General features: G+C 49.1%; 1 protein-coding gene across 5 annotated transcripts in view; it reads right to left on the reverse strand.

The window, feature by feature from the left end:
* The window catches only part of LOC139277834 (cadherin-7-like), a 509491-nt gene that overhangs the window by 419995 nt on the left and 74436 nt on the right, over nucleotides 1-15060 (reverse strand). For 4 of the 5 annotated variants that reach the window (XM_070896546.1, XM_070896548.1, XM_070896549.1 and 1 more), the window contains one exon: nucleotides 90-179. The gene's annotated coding sequence lies outside the window, so the exon portion shown is untranslated. Of the gene's footprint in view, nucleotides 1-89; nucleotides 180-13790; nucleotides 13869-15060 lie in introns of those variants that run through there. The other variant, XM_070896550.1, reaches the window with a different exon arrangement.

A 15060-nucleotide genomic window follows, 5' to 3' on the forward strand; every position in this document is an offset into this window, starting at 1 on the left:
TTCTAATAGGTCTTCAAGGTCAGAATTCAAAGCCCAGAATATTCACATAGGAAGTATGAAATGCAGTTGTCTAAATAGTACTGAGTTACCTTGCCTTCAAAAGTTGGCTTGCCAGAGCTCGGTGACCTAATGTGACTTACGGACCGCACTGCAGACACTGTTGATCAACATCTTGATTCCTGCAACAAAAACAAACACTTGCATTTATATAGCGCCTTTAATGTCATAAATTGTCCCAAATTGCTTCACAGGAGCGTTAACCAAAACAGAATTTGACACCGAGCCACACAAGAAGATATTAGGAGACTTGACTGATCAAAGAGGGAGGTTTTAAGCAACGTCTTGAAGGAAGAGAGAGATGCAGAGAGACAGAGAGGTTTAGGGAGGGAATTCCAGAGATTAGAGCCAAGGCAGCTATTAAAATCAGGGATGCACAAAAGGCCAGAATTGGAGGAACACACAGTTTAAAATTACCCCCGCTGTTTTGGCTAGAAGTGAGGTTCAATACATAAAATTGCATAAAATTGCTAAAACTGCACTGAAAGATATTTGCTGAATTGTGCAGGACATTTCAAGAGATTTCTATCAGGGAACTAATGGATTTCTTTCTTACAATTCCATTGTTCCTGTGCTTTAAGAACATAGAACATAATAAATAGAACATAGGAGCAGGAGCAGGCCATTTGGCTCCTCGAGCCTGCTCCACCATTCGATCAGATCATGGCTGATCTTCAAACTCAACTCCACATTCTTGCACTATCTCCATATCCTTTGATTCCCTTAATATCCAAAAGTTTATCGATCTCTGCTTAAATATACTCATGACTGAGCATCCTCGGCTCTCTGGGCTAGAGAATTCTTAAAATTCACAACCTCTGAGTGAAGAAATTTCTCCTCATCTCAGTCCTAAATAGCCAACACTTATTCTGAGAATGTGACTGCTGGTTCTAGACTCTCCAGCCAGGGGAACCATCTTCCCTGCATCTACCCTGTCAAGCCCTGTAAGAATTTTGTATGTTTCAATGAGATCATCTCTCATTCTTCTAAACTCGAGAGAATATAGGCCTAGTCTACTCAATCTCTCCTCACAGGACAATCCCCCCATCCCAGGAATCAGTTTGGTGAACCTTTGTTGCAGTCTCTCTATGGCAGGTATATCCTTCCTTCGGTAAGGAGATCAAAACTGTACACAATACTCCAGGTGCGATCTCACCAGGGTCCTTTGAGGAGGGAGATGATTGGGACATAATGGAAGAGACAATGCAAGCCAGGAGGGAGTGTGGCTTCATGCGGGTAGGTGACACTTGACCCACAGATATCCCATGATACCACAGGATCCAGAGACCAAGGAGATCCGATGTGGATATCTCAGAAGATTGCATTTATCCCACCGCATACAGTAAGTGAGATACATCATCTGACCTGCAACCTCTGCCACCAGGGGCATGTCCTTGTCAGTGGTTGTGACAGTGACAACTGTGTCCCTGAAGCACCCGATGACGCCTCCAACCATCTTTGCAAACATCTTCAGCCAAAATTGCTGAGTGGATGATCCATCTCGACATCCTCCTGAGATCTCCAACACCACATAAGCCAGTCTTCAGCCAATTCGATCACTCCTCGTGATATCACAAGACGGCTGAGTGCACTGGATACAGCAAAGGCTCTGGGATTTGACAAAATGACGGCTGTCGTGCTGAAGACTTGTGTTCCAGAACTAACCACGCCTCTAGCCAAGCTGTTCCAGTACAGCTACAACACTGGCACCTACCCGACAATGTGGACAACAGTCCAGGTATGTCTTCTCCACAAAAAGCAGGACAAATCCAATCTGGCCAATTACCGCCCCATCAGTCTATTCTCAATCATCAGCAATGTGATGGAAGGTGTCGTCGACAGTGCTATCAAGTGGAACCAACTCACCAATAACCTGCTCATCGATACGCAGTTTGGGTTCCGCCAGGACCACTCGGCTCCAGACCTCATTACAGCCTTGGTCCAGACATGGACAAAAGAGCTAAAGTCCAGAGGTGAGGTGAGAGTGACTGCTCTTGACATCAAGACAGCATTTGACCGAGTGTGGCACCAAGTAGCCCGAGTAAAACTGGAGTCAATGGGAATCGGGGAAAACTCTCCACTGACTGGAGCCATACCGAGCACAAAGGAAGATGGTTGTGGTGGTTGGAGGTCAATCATCACAGCCCCAGGACACCGAAGGGACTCCAGGCCAGCCCTCAACCAGCCAAAGGGACCGCGGCGGCGATGTTCAATCCAACGTCTTAAACTCCTAACCAACTTTTAATTAATTTTTTAACTTTTAATCAACTTTTAAACTTTTCAAACAATTTGGGAGAACTTTTAAAACTTACATTTTAGACTTTTAATCAAAATGCTTTTAAACATCTATTATTGATCTACATCCTTGACTTTTTAACAATCTTTAGAAACGTTTTAAACTGGGGAAACTTTTATAACCGATTATTGATTTACATCTTCGACTTTTTAACAACTCTTAGAAAGTTTTTAAATAAATTGGGAATCTTTATCAACTTTAAACTTTTAAAATAACTTTGGAAGTCACCTTCAGAATGCCTTCCCCCCAACCAAGCCTCGGGCCATCGAGCATCAATGGCGCTACTCGGCGCCGAGCTTGCGGCAAATACTTCGCCGTAGGCAATTAGACTTATAGAGCTGTGCCTGGTTTCCAGTTGTCTTGGACCCCCCTGTCACTGGACCAAGACCTTGTTCAGCTAAGCCCGTGTGGTTGCTGGTGTGCAATGGCCACCCCACGTTAAAAGAACTCATGCACAGGCATCTTCCACTTCGTCAGTATGAAGTTCGGGACCTGCAACGTCAGGACCCTCATGGACAATCCCAACAGCAACAGGCCAGAACGCCGCACCACCATAGTTGCCCATGAACTCAGCCATTTTGACATTGATATCTCCACCCTAAGCGAGACCCGGCGGGCAGGGAAAGGCCATTTGAAGGAACATGGTGGAGGTTACACCTTCTTCTGGAAAGGGAAACCAGAGGCAGAACGCTGCCTTCATGGAGTCGGCTTTGCCATCAAGAATGAGCTGGTCGACCACCTCAAAGACTCCCCCTGTTGGGTTAATGAACGCCTCATGACTCTTCGTATTTCCTTATCTCAGAACCAATGCGCCACAGTCATCAGTGCTTACGCCCCTACACTCGATGCAATGGATGAGGCTAAAGAGTGTTTTTATTCCAACCTCGAGACATCCTTGTCCCACGTCCCCACAGGTGACAAATTGATCCTCCTGGGTGATTTTAATGCCAGGGTCGGCAAAGACACAGCCCTCTGGGGAGGCGTGATTGGCAGAGTGGGGGTAGGGAAAGCCAACTCCAGTGGTACCCTAATCCTGACCAAATGTCTAGAACATGAACTCCTCATCACCAACACCTTGTTCCGCCAGAGGGACAAATACAAGGCATCGTGGCAACACCCTCGCTCCAAACACTGGCACCTGCTTGATTATGTCATCGTCCGAGCCAGGGATCGCAAGGATGTGCGCATCACCTGCGCTATGACAGGAGCTGACGACTGCTGGACGGACCACCGCCTAATCCGATCCATCATCAACATAAACTTTGCCCCAAAGCAGAGGGGACAGCAGAAGCAGTTCCGCAAAATGTTAATGCCGGGGCACTTAGAGACCCAGCTAAGAGAGCCCTATACAACCAGCGCCTCACAGCCAATCTGGCTTGCCTTGGTGACTCTGAGATGCTGAATCCCCATAGCGCTTGGTCTGCCCTCCAGGCCTCTATAACCAGTGCCTATGAAGAGACACTGGTCACTCAACCAGAAAACATTAGGACTGGTTTGATGAAAATGATCAGCAGATCGAAGAACTAATAGATCGCAAGCGCAAAGCATTTCTGAGCCTCAAGCAACAACCCAACTCGGGAGCTGCAAAACAACATTACAGACGGCTCAAGGCTCAGGTCCAACAAAAAAAACGGGACCTAAAGAACAAGTGGTGGATGGAGAAAGCAAAGGAGATACAACAACTGGCCGACAGCCACGATATGCGAGGATTCTTCGCTGCAGTCAAGGCCACCTACGGCCCAAACTCCCAAGGCCCCCACCCCACTCCTGGCCAAGAACGGGGAAACACTCATCAAGGACAGTGAGGCTGTCAGGGCCCGATGGAAGGAGCACTTTGAAGATCTCCTCAATCGAGACTCTGCCTTTGACTCGAGCGTTCTCGACTCCATCCCACAGTATGCGACCCGCCACCAACTCAGTGAAACTCCAACGTTGCACAAGGTAGGCAAAGCCATAAAACAGCTCAAGAGTAACAAGGCTACGGGTGCGGATAGAATCCCTGCTGAGGCGCTGAAGAATGGCGGCGAGGCGCTGTTGGCATGGATACATGACCTCATCTCTCTCATCTGGAGGGAGGAGAGCATGCCGGGAGATCTCAGAGATGCAGTGATTGTGACTATTTTTTAAAAAGGGGACAAGTCCGACTGCGGCAACTACAGGGGAATCTCCCTGCTATCAGTCACTGGGAAAGTTGTCGCTCAAGTTCTCCTCAATCGTCTTCTCCCTGTGGCCGAGGAGCTCCTCCCGGAATCACAATGCGGATTTCATCCCCTATGGGGCACAACAGACATGATCCTTGCAGCGTGACAGTTGCACAAAAAATGCAGGGAGCAGCGCCAGCCCTTATCCATGGCCTTTTTCGATCTTCCAAAGGCCTATGACACTGTCAACCGTGAGGGTCTATGGAACGGCCTCCTCCGTTTCGGATGACCCCAAAAGTTTGTCAACATCCTTCGCCTGCTTCACGATGACATGCAGGCCGTGTTCCTTACCAACGGATCCATTACAAACCCAATTCACATCCGGGCCAGGGTCAAACAGGGCTGCTTCATCGCTCCAACCCTTTTCTCAATCTTCCTCGCCACCATGCCCCACCTCACAATCAAGAAGCTCCCTGCTGGAGTGGAACTAAACTACAGAACCAGTGGGAAGCTGTTTAACCCACGCCGCCTCCAGACCAGGTCAAAGATGAGCTGCAGTATGCGCACGATGCCTGCGTCTGTGCACATTCAGAGGCTGAACTCCAGGATATATTCACTGTATTCAATGTATTCACCGAGGCATATGAAAGCATGGGCCTTACGCTTAACATCCGCAAGACAAAGGTCCTTCACCAGCCTGTCATCGCCGCGCAGCACTGCCCTCCAATCATCAAGATCCACGGCACAGCCCTGGACAACGTGGACCATTTCCCAAATCTCGGGAGCCTCTTAATCAACAAAGGGATACATTGATGTGGAGATTCAGCATCGCCTCCAGTGTGCCAGCGCAGCCTTCGGCTGTCTGAGGAAAAGAGTGTTTGAAGACCAGGCCCTCAAATCTACCACCAAGCTCATGGTCGACAGGGCTGTAGTAATACCCGCGCTCCTGTATGGATCTGAGGCATGGACGATTATAGAAGGCACCTCAAGTCGCTGGAGATATATCACCAACGATGTCTCCGCAAGATCCTGAAAATCTCCTGGGAGGACAGGCGCACCAATATCAGTGTCCTCGACCAGGCTAACATCCCCAGTATTGAAGCACTGACCACACTCGATCACCTTCGCTGGGCAGGCCACATAGTTTGCATGCCAGACACGAGACTCCCTAAGCAAATGCTTTATGTGGAGCTCCTTCATGATAAACGAGCCAAAGGAGGACAGCGAAAACATTATAAGCACACCCTCAAAGCCTCTCTGGTAAAGTGCAACATCACCACTGACACCTGGGAGACCCTGGCCACAGACAGCCCGAGATGGAGAAAGTACATCCGGGAGGGCGTTGAGCTCTTCGAGTCTCAATGCAAAGAGCACGAAAAGGCCAAGCGCAGGCAGCAGAAGGAGCAAGGGACAAACCAGCTCCACCCACCTTCACTCGATGAATGTCTGTCCCACCTGTAACAGGGTCTGTGGCTCTCATTCAGCCATCAAAGAACTCACTTTGGGAATGGAAGCAAGTCCTCCTCGAATCCGAGGGACTGCCTATGAGGACATCGTTGCAGGAGTTCCTCAGGGCAATGTCCTGGGCCTAACCATCTTCAGCTGCTTTATCAATGATCTTCCCCCCCATGATAGGGTCAGAAGTGGGGATGTTCGCTGATGATTGCAGTGTTCCGTACCCTTCGCCACTCCTCAGAAAATGAAGCAGTCTATGCTCATACACAGAAACATCTGGACAACATTCAGGATTGGGCTGATAAGTGGCAAGTAACATTTGTGCCACACAAGTGCCAGGCAATGACCATCTCCAACACAGACTATCTCTAACCACTGCCCCTTGACTTTCAATGGTATTATCATCGTCAAATCCCCCACCATCATTTTTTTCCCAATTAACTTAAATTTATGCACTCTGGTTTTAACCCTCCTTCTCATGGAAACAGTTTCTCCCCAGTTATTCTATCAAAACCCTTCATAATTTTGAATGCCTCTGTTAAATTTTCCCTTAACGTTCTCTGCTGTAAGGAGAACAATCCCAGCTTCTCCATTTTCTCCGCATAACTGCCGGCCCTCCTCCCTGGAACCATTCTTGTAAATCACCTCTGCACGCTCTCTAAGGCCTTGACATCCTTCCCAAAGTGCAGTGCCCAGAATTTGACACAATACTCCAGCTCGGGCCTAACCAGTGATTAGAAAGAAAGACTTGCATTTATATAGCACCTTTCTCGACCTCAGCATGTTCCAAAGCGCTTTACAGCCAATGAATTACTTTTTGAAGCGTAATCTCTATTGTAAGTGCGGCAGCCAATTTACGCACAGCAAGCTCCCACAAACAGCAATGTGATAATGACCAGACAATCTGTTTTTAGTTGTTAGTCAAGTGATAAATGTTGGCCAGGACACCAGGGAAAACTCCACTGCTCTTTCTCGAATTAATGCCATGGGATCTTTTACATCCATCTGAGAAGGCAAACAGGATCTTGACTTAATTTCACATTGGAAAGACGACACCCGACTCAGCGCTCCACTGGGAGTGTCAGCTGAGAATTTGTGCTCAAGTCTCTGGAGTGGGCCTTAAACCCACAACCTTCTAGCTCAGAGGCAAGAAGTGCTATCAGCTGAGCCATGGATAAGTAGCACAATCACCACCACAAACACCAATGATATATCTCACCGTGTCGAGAACCAGGGGTCACAGTCTAAGAATAAGGGGTAAGCCATTTAGGACTGCGATGAGGAGAAACTTCTTCACTCAGAGAGTTGAGAACCTGTGGAATTATCTACCGCAGAGAGTTGTTGAGGCCAGTTAATTAGATATGGAGAGTTAGATATGGCCCTTATGGCCAAAGGGATCAAGGGGTATGGAGAGAAAACAGGAAAGGGGTACTGAGGTGAATGATCAGCCATGATCTTATTGAATGGCGGTGCAGGCTCGAAAAGCCGAATGGCCTGCTCCTGCACCTATTTTCTATGTTTCTATGTATCTATGTATCACTTAGCATCTTGCAGAATATAGGTTAGATTGGACTCAGGAGGAAAGATGCGTCTGAGTGAATTGATTCAGTGATCATGTTGAACTGAATGTCTTCTTGGGAAAACAAATGCTGTCTTTGTGTTTTGGATTATTCTATTATTTATTGATGTTGATAACCCAAAGGCACAGCCGATGTCGCCTGGATCATCCAATAAATATTTCTATCCAGCTGTTTAAAGACTTGCTCCGGGGTTGTCAGCAATGTTCCTGAATTATCACTTCACAGCCTCAGCATTAAGTAACAGACGCTACTTGAAATATATATATATATATAGAAAATGCAATATTACCAAGCAATAGAATATTAAAAAGGATTAAGTAAATGCATGAATCTACTAACGGAGCTCTACTTAAATTAAATAAATCAATTTGGAAATAAATGTATTAATGCAATAGATGCTTCTCAAAATGGACCAGAATGAATTTGTAGAAGGCAGTAACTATTTTAGCGGAGATTTTTCTGGGTCCACGCCTATGCGCATTGGATCTCCTGAGTGCTGGGACTTTCGGACAATCTAGGAGGGAGAAATCGGTCTGCTTTGTGCCTCTTGTTAGTGCCGGCAGGGGGCGGTAACGGGGCATTAATGGATCACCGACCGGGCGCGGTGAAATCAGCCAGGCTCGTGGTTTTGCGCTGGCATTAAGACTTACCGCCTCGATGTCTTGCGCCCCGTAGATCATGACATCATCCGGCGCACAGCACCTAGTTAACACCCAGATGTGATATTCTTACAAAAGGATGTCTTACTGCAGTTAAACAGGGTCTTGGTGAGACCGCACCTGGAGTATTGTGTGCAGTTTTGGTCTTCTTACCTAAGAAAGGTTATACTTGCCATAGAGGGAGTGCAGCGAAGGTTCACCAGACCGATTCCTGGGATGGCAGGACTGTCGTATGAGGAGAGATTGGGTCAACTAGGCCTGTATTCACTCGAGTTTAGAAGCATGAGAGGGGATCTCATTGAAACGTATAAAATTCTGACTGGGTTGGATAGACTGGATGCGGGGAGGATGTTTCCCCTGGCTGGGAAGTCTAGAACAAGGGGTCACAGTCTCAGGATACGGGGTAGGAAGTTTAAGACTCAGATGAGGAGAAATGTTTTCACTCAGAGGGTGGTGAACCTGTGGAATTCTCTAGCACAGAAGGCTGTGAAGACCAAGTCATTAAATATATTTAAGAGGGAGATAGATAGATTTCTAGAAACAAAATGCAACAAGGGGTATGGGGGAAAAGCAGGAATATGGTGTTGAGATTAAGGATCAGCCATGATCATATTGAATGGCGGTGCAGACTCGAAGGGCCGACTGGCCTACTACTGCTCCTATTTTCTATGTTTCTATTCGCTCCCGCCCCCTGCAGCATCACTGGGCGTCAACAATGGCAGCTGCAGAAGGCATGGTCACCTCGGCCGGCTGCTTGGGGAGCGCTAGTTGAAGGCAGTGGTGGGTCAGGTATTTATCTCCCCATTCTGGTGCCCCCTGTTTTATTTTCCCCCTGCGATGGTTCAGCCCTGCACTCTCTCACAGTGCCTGCGGCTGCTTTGCACGTAGCGCAGGTGCCGTGGCCCAACAGACATAGCCTGAGGATTCATTCACCCCAGCATTGGCCCTTCCCTTTAAGCGAGGGAAAGAGCCTGTAAAGTGGGCCGCTCTGCCCCAAACATTGCTCAGCGCTCTGCCAACACTGCCCCTCTCACTCCCGTTAGCAAGTGGTAGCGCGTGACTTAGCATCCATTTCCCTCTTGGAGCGCTCAAACGGATGTTCCTGGAAAAATGAAATCTTTATCGCCCGCCGATACTTTTGCGCTCCCTGAAAGGTTATCACCCCAATAGTGCTTTCAGCATTGTAAAACATCCCAAGGCGTTATCAAAAACAACATTTGACACTGACCAAATCCTTGGTCAAAGAGTTTGGTTTGAAGGGGCGTTTTAAAGCTGGAGAGAGAGGCGGGGGAGAGGTAATAAAAACATAAGAACATAAGAAATAGGAGCAGCAGTAGGCCATATGGCTCCTCGAGCCTGCTCCGCCATTCAATACGATCGTGGCTGATCCGATAGAGGTAGAGGGGCCGAAATTCACCCCCGCCGGAAACGGGGTCACACCTACCGTTTTTCGTGTGTTTTTACTGTTGCGGTGCTTGCGGCGGCCCATCTTGCGAAATTCAGCTCTTTGTCGTTTTTTTTTGAGCAAGCCGGACGTCGGTCAGGAAGGGGGTCTCCGCCACTGTCGGTCATCAGCGCCGGGCCGGTGACGTCACCGCGCCGGCGCATCACAACGTCTCACTCTGCAGTTAAAGGGGAGGGCCGCTGCGAGCTCCGCAGCTTTTTAAGTTCGGTCCACTAGGCCACCAGAGAGGGTTTCGGCTAGGCCAGCGGCCTGGCACCTAAGAGGAGCACTAAGGGATTACCGACCGGGCGCGGCGAAATCAGCGACCCGCGAACATCCCTGGCGGTTTTGCGCCGGTACAAAGACTTATCGCCTCAATGTCTTGCGCCCCGTAGATCATGACGTCATCCAGCGCACAGCACCCGCTTAGCGCCCCAGATGTGATATTCGCTCCCTGCCGCATCGCCGGGTATCAACAACGGCAGCTGCAGGAGGCGTAGTCACCTCGGCCGGCCGCTTGGGGAGCGATAATAAGATCATGGCTGATCTGATTTTGGTCTCAACTCCACTTCCCCGCCTGTTCCCCATAAACCTTGACTCCCCTATCGTTCAAATTCTGGAAGGTTCTAGAATGGGAGGGGGTTACAGACATAGGGAGGGGCAAAATCGTGAAGGCTTGTAAAACAAGAATACAGATTTTAAATTGAGGGCATTGGGGAGGGTTTATGAGATAATGTGGATCATCTACCTCTTTGACCAAACTTTGGGTCAGCTGTCCTGATACCTCCTTATGTGGCTCAGTGTTAAAAATATGTTTTTATTGATATTGCTCTTATTCAGCAACCTCGGATGCCTTTCTGTGTTAAATGTGCTCTATAAACGTTGCTTATTGTTGTTGATGTGGGATAAGATACGAACAGCAGAGTTTAGGGCGAGATGAAAATTAGGGAGGGTGAAGGATGGAAGAGAATTAGAGTCATGGAGATTAGGGTTTCTGTTATGTTTTGAATGAAGAGTCAGACTAGATACTGCAAGCTCAAAGTAAGGTGTGACCGTAGTCCTTTCATTTCCAGCCTCTCCAGCCTGTTGTGTCCTTACACTCTACTGTAAATCAACGCGAGCCACATACTAGAGACAAGGTCACTCTGTGATCTGTACCTTTATTCACAGGACCAAGACGTGATGACCCTACGTGGTACCTCCCTTTATACACCTGGATGACCAGGTGAGGAGTGTCTCCCACAAGTTCACCCCCTGTGGTCAAGGTGTGCATTGCTTAGGTGTATACAGTGTACAGTGTTCTTACATGAAGTTTATTGTTACATGAAGGTTACATACATGACACAGCATGTGAGGTCTCCTTATATACAGGTGCTCCCAAGGGATTGTGGGATCCCTTGGGACTCCAGGGGATAAGCCCTCTGGTGGTTAGACATGGTATTTACAGGTTTACATACATAACAACACACCCACCGCCTCCCCCCCCACCCCCCAAAAGTCAATAATGTAACTATTTCCAATGTGAGTTGATCTGGGGCCTTCCTTTTTCTGGTTGATCGTCTTGGTGCAAATGCTGGTTTTGGTGAGTCATTTGTTGGGCCCTCGCTGGGTTGCTGCGCAGTTGGCCTTGCTGGGCTGCTGGGTGTGGTGAGTCCTGCTGGGCTGCTGCGGGTGATGGGTTCTGCTTCATGGTCAACCACTGGGTCGGTTGCCACTTGTGTGTGTGTTGGAGGGTCGAAAAAGATGGAGTCTATTGTGGGTTGTTCTGGATAGTCCGTAAATCTGAGTTTGATTTGGTCCAAGTGTTTCCTGCAGGTGAGTCCATTTGAGAGTTTGACCACAAACACCCAACTCCCCTCTTTGGCCAAAACAGTGCCAGGAAGCCACTTTACAGGTTTACATACATAACAGTTTCAATGGCAGATGGGCTGAGGCAGGGACACACGTGAGAGGTGGAAGCAGGCGATCTTTGTGATGGAGGTCTAATGGGGTCAGAAGCTTGGCTCGGGGTCCAGTAGGATGCCGAGGTTGTGACCAGTCTGGTTCGACCTGAAGCGGAGTGCGGCCCGGTGCGCGACCCGCGGGGTGGGTGCTGACATCGGCTGCGGCGGCCTCACGGGGCACTGCTCAATTTCCGCCATGGTCCGAAAATGTGGCGCTGCGCACGGCGATGACATCATCAGTGCAGGCGCAGCGGCCGAGGGCATTACCGGTGGGAGCGGCGTGCTGATGGGTGTGCCCTTTTGCTAATTCTCGTGCAATTTCACGGAAGCCGGTAGAGCCCCCGCCCCATCCCCCCCCCACCCCCTCGACCACCCCCCACGCCCCGCAGGCGAAATCCCATTTTCACCCTATTAGTGCCCCCCCCAAAGGGGCTAATGGCAGATGCACTGAAGCTCAGTTTCGCCCCCTTGGTCGCCAAGAAAGACATACTGGAGCCGAAATTCAGCCTCCCGAAAAGCTCCCTTACCGCTGCAGTCGAGTGGCCGTCGATTTGCAGTCCAATGGCCGTCGCCAGTGAAATTCACTTCGGTGCCCACTTCTGCCCCGCTGCTGCCAAACCCTCCTAAGTGCGTCATCAAAGAGCGCACCGCGATCTCCTGCACCTCCACTGAAATTCAGCAACAAAAATCTTCGGGCAGCCGAGCGGTGCCCCCCTGACAGCTTTTTCTGTCGGCGCACTGTGTTTTCAGTGTGTGCGACATGGCTGCGTGGCGACCATTCGAGGGGAGGGTGCACTGCCGCGGCCGCCATTGAATTCTTTTTGTCGGCCGACTGCCAGGTCGGCCCGACAATTAGGCCCAGGGGTTCGCCAACGGGCAGCCTGGCACCCACCCCCCCGCCCTCTTGGGTGCCTGCCAGGCCGCTGGCCCGGCAGAAACACTCCCTGGTGGCCCGGTGGACCGAACTAAAGTAACGGCAGAGGTCACAGCGGCTCGCCCCTTTGAGTGAAGGGGATGTACGCGGTGACGCACACGGGTCATGACGTCATCAGCGCCATGCCGATGACTGACAGAGGTGAAGACTCGGTCCCGCCTCCACTTGCGCCCCTCTAGTGTGCTCACCGCCACGCTACCACCCCCAGTATGACCGACCTCCAAAGAAAACGACAAAGAGCTGAATTTCTTGCAGGAGGCCACCTCATCCACAGCGGCGGTGGAAACACATCGGAAGCGCGAGATGCAATCCGTTTCAGGCCGTGCTGATTATCTACCCTGCTAACTCAATGTCAATTATTCTGGGTCGTCCTGTGCTGTGTCCTGTAGCAGTCAGCAGGAAAATTTAGTGTTCCAAAGAGAACTGCAGTACTGCAGGATTTACAGTTACCATTGAATGTACTTGCTGCCTGGCACATTTAGTACAATTCGCCTTTGAACTCTTTCCCTCTTAAACAATTTGTTGGAAAAAAAAAACCCGCTATGTACCAGTACTGCAAACAATGAAATAAAAATAGGAAATGCTGCAAACACTCAACAGGTCAGGGAGTGTCCGTGGGGAGAGAAACAGAGTTAACGTTTCAGGTCGATGATCTTTCATAAGTACTGGGAGAAGTTAGAGATGCAACAGTCTGTAAACCAGGGAAAAGGTGAGGGGAGGAAAGAACAAGCGGGAAGGTCAATGATGGGGTGGAGGGCAGGAGAGATTAAATGACAGAAGGTATGATAATGAGTCAAAAGGGAATGATAATGAGACAAATGAAGAAACTAAAGTTGGATCTCGAGGAGTTGTGATGGTTACAGCATTGAAGCACTGACCACACTCGATCAGCTTCGCTGGGCAGGCCACATAGTTCGCATGCCAGACACGAGACTCCCTAAGCAAATGCTTTATGTGGAGCTCCTTCATGGCAAACGAGCCAAAGGTGGGCAGCGAAAACGTTACAAGGACACCCTCAAAGCCTCCCTGGTAAAGAGCGACATCACCACTGACACCTGCAAGACCCTGGCCGAAGACTGCACTAGGTGGAGAAAGTGCATGCAGGAGGGCGTTGAGTTCTTTGCGTCTCAACGCCGAGAGCAAGAAGAGGTCAAGCGCAGGCAACGGAAGGAGCACGCAGCAAACCAGCCCCACCCACCCCTTCCCTCGACGAATGTCTGTCCCACCTGTAACAGGGTCTGTGGCTCTCGTATTGGACTGTTCAGCCACCAAAGAACTCACTTTAGGAGTGGAATCAAGTCCTCCTCGATTCCGAGGGACTGCCTATGATGATGATGATGATGATGATGACGGTTACAGCAGAACCATTACCAGCATCTGCCGTCCCAGAAAATGGAAGAGGTGGTTTTCACTCAGCGTCAAGGCCAGAAGGCTGAAGAAATTCTAATGGAAAGATGAGGTGCTGTTCCTCGAGCTTGCGTTGAGCTTCATTTGAACAGTGTCGGAGGCCGAGGACGGAGAGGTCAGAGTAGGAGTGGGATGGAGAATTTCTATTGCAAACGACCGGAAGCTCGGGGTCACGCCTGCGGACTGAACAAAGGAAAGCCATGAAGGTTCTTGAAGTCTCTAGAAAGAAAGTTGTTAAAATGCAAGTATTGTGTGCATTCTGTGCAAAGTTCTTACCGAATTTGGAACTTTCAGCATCAAATATTTACAAAAAATAGGTCTGTGAAAACTCTGAGCCCAAGACATTCATTTTGTATGACATTTGGAGCCAAGAATGAACAAAAATCTCAAGCAGGTGAAACAAGTCCAGGGTAAAATGAGCATGTGCATGACCTGGACAGTGTGGCCAGCTGAATGGAGTTCAGGGTCAGGGTTAAAGAAGGAAATACTTGCATTTATATAGTGCCTTTCACGACCTCAGAACATCCCAAAGCATTACACTCAATCATAGAAACATAGAAAAGTAAAAAATAGGTGCCATTCAGCCCTCTGACCCTGCACCACCATTTAATATGATCATGGCTGATCATGCAACTTCAGTACCCCATTCCTGCTTTCTCTCCATACCCCTTGATCCCTTTAGTCGTAAGGGCCACATCTAACTCCCTCTTGAATATATCTAACAAACTGGCCTCAACAACTTTCTGTAGTAGAGAATTCCACAGGTTCACAACTCTCTGAGTGAAGAAGTTTCTTCTCATCTCGGTCCTAAATGGCATACCCCTTATCCTGCATTTGGAGTGTCGTCACTGTTGTAATGTAGGAAGCACAGCAGACAATTTGTGCACAGCAAGCTTCCACAAACAGTAATGTGATAATGACCAGCCAATCTGCTTTTTGGTGATGTTGACCGAGTGATAAGAATTGACCAGGACACCGAAATAACTCCCCTGCTCTTCCTCAAAATAGTCGCCATGAGATCTTTTAACGTCTACCCGAGAGGGCAGACGGGGCCTCGGTTTAATGTCTCATCTGAGCGACAGCACCTCCAACAGTGCAGTGCTCCCTCAGTCCTGTGCAAGTATCTGGAGTGGGACTTGGGCCC

The sequence above is a fragment of the Pristiophorus japonicus genome, chromosome 1 (assembly GCF_044704955.1).
Source record: "Pristiophorus japonicus isolate sPriJap1 chromosome 1, sPriJap1.hap1, whole genome shotgun sequence".
Classification (NCBI taxonomy): domain Eukaryota; kingdom Metazoa; phylum Chordata; class Chondrichthyes; family Pristiophoridae; genus Pristiophorus; species Pristiophorus japonicus.